The sequence below is a fragment of the Antechinus flavipes genome, chromosome 5, assembly GCF_016432865.1.
Source record: "Antechinus flavipes isolate AdamAnt ecotype Samford, QLD, Australia chromosome 5, AdamAnt_v2, whole genome shotgun sequence".
NCBI classification, from domain to species: Eukaryota; Metazoa; Chordata; class Mammalia; order Dasyuromorphia; family Dasyuridae; genus Antechinus; species Antechinus flavipes.
The window spans coordinates 84,116,624-84,124,623 of NC_067402.1; the positions used below are offsets into that span (position 1 = coordinate 84,116,624).

General features: G+C 34.9%; 1 non-coding gene across 1 annotated transcript; it reads left to right on the forward strand.

Moving 5' to 3' along the window:
• The first annotated feature begins 6,804 nt into the window (after positions 1–6,804).
• LOC127539562 (U6 spliceosomal RNA) lies at positions 6,805–6,907 on the forward strand. Its single transcript, XR_007947989.1, has one exon. It is a non-coding gene; the product is annotated as a U6 spliceosomal RNA (small nuclear RNA).
• Positions 6,908–8,000: the final 1,093 nt, after the last annotated feature.

The following is an 8,000-nucleotide window of genomic DNA, read 5'->3' on the forward strand; positions in this document are numbered from 1 at the left end:
CCTTAAACCAGGGTCTTGTTCTCAGGTCATTTCATTTCTAGTTAAGGTACCAAGTCCATAAGTATTTATTCAGTGCTTACTAAGTACCAGGCACTGTGGTTGGAACTGAAAATAATAGTACCAGAAGATTTCCCTTAAGAAGGTTTCATCTAATGGGAGAAGAGAAAGCAGAAAAAGTAGGGAAAGTATGAAGGTACCTGACACAGAGGCCATAATAGAGAAAGTCTTGTAAAAATAAACTACCAGTGGTACTTGGGGAAGAATGAAGACTTGGTTAGCTTGTGTTTCCCATAAAATGAAGATTCTAGGAAAGAGGCAGAGGATGGAGGAGCAGAGGGTACCTCCAATGTGAAAAATAATCTAGAGGTATAGTGAGCTTTCAGACAAAAGAGGTTTCTTTTTTAAAAATATTTTATTTTATTTTATAATAACTTTATATTGACAGAATCCATGCCAGGGTAATTTTTTTTTACAACATTATCCCTTGCACTCACTTCTGTTCCGATTTTTCCCCTCCCTCCCTCCACCCCCTCCCCTAGATGGCAAGCAGTCCTATATATGTTAAGATATGTTGCAGTATATCCTAGATACAATATATGTTTGCAGAATCGAGCAGTTTTCTTGTTGCACAGGGAGAATTGGATTCAGAAGGTAAAAACAACTCGGAAAGAAAAACAAAAATGCAAATAGTTCACATTCATTTCCCAGTGTTCTTTCTTTGGGTGTAGCTGCTTCTGTCCATCATTTATCAATTGAAACTGAGTCTTTGTCAAAGAAATCCACTTCCATCAGAATACATCCTCATACAATATCGTTGTCGAAGTGTAAAGTGATCTCCTGGTTCTGCTCATTTCACTTAGCATCAGTTCATGTAAGTGTCTCCAAACCTCTCTGTATTCATCCTGCTGGTCATTTCTTACAGAACAATAATATACCATAACATTCATATACCACAATTTACCCAGCCATTCTCCAATTGATGGACAACCATTCAATTTCCAGTTTCTAGCCACTACAAACAGGGCTGCCACAAATATTTTGGCACATACAGGTCCCTTTCCCTTCTTTAGTATCTCTTTGGGATATAAGCCCAATAGAAACACTGCTGGATCAAAGGGTATGCACAATTTGACAACTTTTTGGGCATAATTCCAGATTGCTCTCCAGAATGGTTGGATTCGTTCACAGTTCCACCAACTATGCATCAGTGTCCCAGTTTTCCCGCATCCCCGCCAACATTCATCATTATTTTTTCCTGTCATCTTAGCCAATCTGATAGGTGTGTAGTGGTATCTCAGAGTTGTCTTAATTTGCATTTCTCTGATCAATAATGATTTGGAACACTCTTTCATATGAGTGGTAATAGTTTCAATTTCATCATCTGAAAATTGTCTGTTCATATCCTTTGACTATTTATCAATTGGAGAATGGCTTGATTTCTTATAAATTTGAATCCGTTCTCTATATATTTTGGAAATGAGGCCTTTATCAGAACCTTTAACTGTGAAGATGTTTTCCCAATTTGTTGCTTCCCTTCTAATCTTGTTTGCATTAGTTTTGTTTGTACAAAGGCTTTTTAATTTGATATAATCAAAATTTTCTATTTTGTGATCGGTAATAGTCTCTAGTTCATCTTTGGTCACAAATTTCTTTCTCCTCCACAAGTCTGAGAGATAAACTATCCTATGTTCCTCTAATTTATTTATAATCTCGTTCTTTATGCCTAGGTCATGGACCCATTTTGATCTTATCTTGGTATATGGTGTTAAGAGTGGGTCCATGCCTAATTTCTGCCATACTAATTTCCAGTTATCCCAGCAGTTTTTATCAAATAATGAATTCTTATCCCAAAAATTAGGATCTTTGGGTTTGTTAAACACTAGATAGCTATAGTTGACTATTCTGTCTTGTGAACCTAACCTTTTCCACTGATCCACTAATCTATTTCTTAGCCAATACCAAATGGTTTTGGTGACTGCTGCTTTATAATATAATTTTAGATCAGGTACAGCTAGGCTACCTTCATTTGATTTTTTTTTTCATTAATTCCCTTGAGATTCTCGACTTTTTATTGTTCCATATGAATTTCGTTATTTTTTCTAGATCATTAAAATATTTTCTTGGAAGTCTGATTGGTATAGCATTAAATAAATAGATTAGTTTAGGGAATATTGTCATCTTTATTATATTCATTCGGCCTATCCAAGAGCACTTAATATTTTTCCAATTATTTAAGTCTGACTTTATTTGTGTGGAAACTTTTTTGTAATTTTGCTCATATAATTCCTGACTTTCCTTTGGTAGATAGATTCCCAAATATTTTATGCTATCAACAGTTATTCTGAATGGAATTTCTCTTTGTATCTCTTGCTGTTGGATTTTGTTGGTGATGTATAAAAATGCTGAGGATTTATGGGGATTTATTTTGTGTCCAGCTACTTTGCTAAAATTGTGAATTATTTCTAATAGCTTTTTAGTAGAATCTCTGGGGTTCTCTAGGTATACCATCATATCATCTGCAAAGAGTGATAGTTTGGTTTCCTCATTGCCTACCAAAAGAGGTTTCTATGGTTTGAAAGAGAAAGTTCTATGGAGAAGAGCCAATAATAGACTGGTAAGGAATATAGCCATCTAGGTTGGATCAAGGCTAGATTTTAAAATAATTGTCATTTATCCTAGGATTCAGGTGACCAATGACTATTATTGTTCATGCTTTAGAGTTCTCCATCGCAGGTTCCATACTTCCAGGTTTCATGCTTCAAACTTGTGTTTATTCACTATCTTTATTCAAAACTAATCTCTTCCATGTCCTACTAGACAGAGTTCTGTCAAATGGCTGATCCATGTGACAAACTAATCCATACCTAGGTTTTCATAAGTTTTGATAATTTAATGTCACTTTTAGTCAGCATGAGTCTATTATTGCATCATATTTATTTAGTGCCTCTTCTTAAGGGTCAGGGTTCTACCCTCCAAAACTGGCCCATTGATTTAGGGTACTTTCATGCTTCTTGCTCTAGGTAAAGATTACAGTGTTTGTCATTAGTGTAAATAATTAATGTCTTTTAGACCTCCTCCTGACTTCATCCCTCATTCTTCATTATTCTATATGTTGTACTGTTGAGTTTCTGGAACAGATACAACAGTTTTATGTGTATGTACAAAAATATGTTCTAAGGTCAAATATAAATTATTTTGAATATCTATCTATCTATCCTACTGTTCCCCTTCTCCATTAGAATTGATAATTAGGGATTTGACAATAATTTAACAACAGAACAAACTTGCTCTGTATTTTAAATACCTTTTACTCAACTGGGATTCTCTGAAATTCTTTTTTTCTAAATTAATACATATGTAGATCAAAGATGATAGCGCCAAAATGAACTTTGAGAAGTTATTAAGTTCATCTGAGACTATAACACACATTCATGTTGGGCCACATATTTATAATACTTGCTCATGCTAAGTAATGTGGTATTCATATTCTATCTTGTCCTCTCACCTCAAGATAAGCATAGGATCATAGATTAAGAGCTGGAAGGGACCTTATAAGTCATTGAGTCTGATTTTGCTTCTTTTACTGATAAGGAACTGAGGCCCAAGGAAGTTAAGTGACCTGGCTAGGACTATCCAGCTCATAAATATCTAAAGCAGGAGTTGAACTCCAGTGTTTCTGACTCCAAGTTTGGCATTCTAAGACTGTTTCCCAATGTGAAAGTTAATAGAAATTGCATACAATTTTAATTCTTAACTTCATTCTTGTTATCCTACCTTTGTATGTGGTGAAGTGAGTTATCCATCTATGTCAACAATACCTATTTTCTTCCTATCTTCTGGGATGTTATAGGGGGAAAAAAAAAGAAATGTTATGACTTAAATGACTTCTTCCTTCTCCTTAATGGGAATAATTTACTTTTTTCTTACCATTAGGATTAAGTACAATAATTTACAAGACATTAGCTATTGGCAAGTTCTCTTGTTATTTTTCTTCTAAGAGTAACAAGGTCATCACCTTCTTAGTCCCATTTTATAAATGGGTTCTGGGGATAGGGAAAATGAATTGGATGGGGGTTGAAACGAATTACTTGAGATGGGAAGAAAGGGTTTATTTATTTGTAGAATTCCTTACCACACTTCAGTATAAAGAATTAGGAACTGGACTAAGATGATTTGTAGTTCAAATGACTATGACTGGGCCATTCAACTTGAGATATGGGGTAACATGAATAGTTAATAATTGAATTACCATCAATCCTTGAGAGAAAATTGAAATGAAGCAGCATTTTTAGATGCAGCATTCCTATTCTGAGAAAATATTCTTGGAGTCTCGACTATAAGGCAAAATAGGTTTTCACTTGGAAGGGGGAAAAAGTAAAGTGAAGATGATTTTGGAAACAAACTCATCCATTATCTTTTCAGCTTGCAATATGGTAGTTTTTTCACTGAACTCAACAAGTTCTGTCTTGGTTGAGTGACTACAGTTGCAGCATTATCCTAGGGACTCCTCTTTTTCTTCCTCTTCTTCCCTTTTCCCCCTAAAATTGGAACAATTTACTTCTTCTCCTGAGTGGTTCTCATTTTTGATATCTTGAAGTATAACTGAATTTTGAAAGACCATTGTGTTTAAGATGGAGTTGCTTGATTCTACCTTAAAACCCAAATTACTCTGGATTTCACTAAATGACCAATAACTTTCCCAACTCAAGCCTCAGTGGCTCATTGTTTAGGTTTTGGTGGCTTAGAATGAATGTAAATAACAATTGTTTTCTATTTTGGCTAGTCTTTTCCTTGCAGACTGATAACCTCATGAAGGTAAAATGACCCTTCTTTTTTCTCAATTTTTACCTTCCCCTTATTCATTGGATGGGAGTGGTTTTAGACAAAATTGAGACCTGGGAAAGATTTTAAATTAGAAAGGTCAAGGTCACCCGCTGCATTCTGGGCCAGTTAATTTAACCTTTGTTTTGTCTTTGGACTTCCCTGACCCTGAAGGAGAGAGTGAGATTGAAGACTTTGCACAGTTCTGCCCCACTCATATTGAATTCATATGCTGACATTGACATCATCCTAATGAAGCCATTGGTCCTTGTTAAGTAGGAACAATATATAGGAAATACAATAAGAATATAATGCACATTTTTGAGGACTTTATAATTTTATTAAGAAGAAAGAACCACACTCACAGAGAATATTTACATATGTGAGAATGGTACAAACAAGAATCATACAAATTCAGAGCAGGAAGAAATCAGTGAGGGTGGGGAATTTTTGATTCAGGAAGAACAGAAGGATTTGGATAAGTAGAGAAAAAGTGGAGGTAGAAGTAGGGGAAATTATTTCAGTTAGGGGGCAGGAGTGTACTTATTTTTACAGAAAATAATGAAGAAGCCATCTTGGAGGCTCTATGTTGGAGAATAAGGGGAGAAAATAAATTTGAAGAACTAGGGTGGGGTAAAATTGCAAAGAGTTTTAAATTTCTAACCAGCATATTCTTTGGATAATAGCTAACTACTAAAATTATTCAAGCAGGAGTATGATTTGATATACTGGTATTTTTATGAAGATTAATCTTGTGGTTGGACAGTTGGTGTTGAGGGTGAAATGGGCAGGATGTTGGAGTCAGAAAGATCAGATGGATTTTCAGTAATCCATTGTAATAACATTAAAATATCATATAGATTTTAATGGTAACAATTAAAATGGAAAGGAATGAATGAGCTATTTTGACCAGATCAATAAATGAAAAGAGAGATCATAGCCTGATATGAAAGGAAGAACATTGGATTTAGAGTGATATGATTTGGTGTTGAATCCTGTCAGTACCCCTTATTATCTATATGACCTTTAAGGGTAAGTCACTTAACTTCTCTAAACCTCACTTTCCTTATTTATCAATTGAAGGAGATGGATTAAATGACCTCTCTGGTCCTTACTAGTTCAAAATCTATGAACCTATAGGATATAGGAAAAGAAAGGCTTTTGAGCTTTGGTAAATGAGAGAGTGGTTGGGTAGTTGACAGTTAGGCAACAAACATTTATTAAGTGGCTACTGTATGCTAGTCACTGTGCTAAGAAATAAGGAAAGAAAGAAAGGCAAAAAAAAAAAAATAAAGATCCTTTTCTCAAGGAGCACATATTAAAAGGAAATAACATACAAAGGATTATGTTCAAATAAGATATATGCATATATATGTAATAAATTAGAGATAATTAAGCTAGTGGTATCCAATTAGTTTTAAATTAAATATGCTTTCCAATAATATTACAAATTTAAATGAATTCAAGGTCATACACAATATCCCTCCACAAATGCCTTATTCTAATGCCTCAGAAATAAGGGAATTAGTTAGAGAACTGGTATTAGTGGAGAAGATTTGAAATTTAGTGTTAATATGCAATTCTGGTGAGATGCCCAATTGGAGATATTTAGTATTAGTTAGGCTTTAGCAGGGTTAAGAAAGAAAGAAGTCAGAGTTAAAGATAAAGACTTGGGAATTGCCTTAAGAGAAATATTGGTTGAAGCCATGCAATCGGCCTCATGTTTTGAGGGGAAGACAGAAATAAGTATAGGAGAAGAAAGAGGAGCTCTAGAAGGAGACAGAGAAAGCTCAATTAGAGTGTAATTCTAGAGGTTAGAATCCTCTTGCTTGTTTTAGGCACTTAACAAATGTTTTCTGAATTGAATTATAAACTCTACAAATCAGAATAATGCTGTGTTTATTAGCCAAGGAAGGAAAGAAAGAGTTTCAAGGACAATATGGTAAATAGTGCCAAATGTTGCAGCAAAGTTAAGGTTAGTGCTTACTTCAGCAGCAGATAAGTCTAAAATTGGAACAATACACAGAAAATTAGTATGGCCCCGTTCAAGAATGACATACAAATTCATAAAATCTTCCATATTTTTAAATACATGGTTAGGAACTGAACAGAATAATTAAAGATGAATACTACTGCTTAAAATTGTTGAAGATTATGAGAACAGACAACAGATCTCTAAATTTAGTATTTAGGAAGGTCAAGAGTGACTTTTGGAAGGGCAATTTTAGTACAACAGTGGTTGTGGGCAACAAGATTGTAGGGGAATAAGGAAGAATAAATGGTGTGGAAACAAAAGAAGGGAGTGTACATCACACACCTTTGAGAAATTTTCAGTGAAAGGGACTAGAAAAACTATAAGAATGTCTACTGGTGGTGATAGTGATCTGTAACAAGCCAAGTGAAGGACTTTTTCCAATATGGAACAGATATACACATGATAATAAGGAGAAGAAAAGGGGAGAAATTTAGATGAAGGCACAGAAGAGAAAGGGATCAAGTTGGGGACTAAGGTCTTGAAATGATTTTTACCTTATCCCAACATCACCTCAAAAAATAAATTTTATGGTCTGGTAGTCCCTTCAATAATTTGGACCCTGTCCCATCCATAATGACTCATCTGTCTACAAATGCTGACTGGCTATTCAAGTCACTTTGTTCCTTCACTATAGGTAACTATCATTGAGCCAGCTCTGCTGTAAGTATGTATATGAGCATGTCAGCAGTTCAAAAGAAATTAGAGAATGGACCTGGAGAAAATCCCAGTCCTAAAAACAGTGTTGTAGCCATTCTGCCTTCCCTCCTTAGATATCTTTTTAATGGGAATTCAATTTGTGTCCCATTTGCCTCCTGCTATAGATAGAATGTACCAAAGAATCATAATGAATGTAAGTGGGGCTGGTGGAAAATATTGAGCTCAACTGTAGAACATTTTTTAACGGGGCTAATGAAATGGAGGCAGTTGTAGCTTGGAGGATAGAAAGATGATCTATCGAGTCAGGAAGAAGACCTAGGCTCCTAGGATAATAAATTTAGAGGTGGAAGGGAAACTAAGGCCCAATAAAGTTAAATAATTGTCCAAATTCACATGGGTAGTGAGTGACAGGGATTTCCACTCATATCCCATGAATTTAAGTTTAGCATTCTAAGAACTTTGTCTATTGCTTCCTTTCTACTCCTGA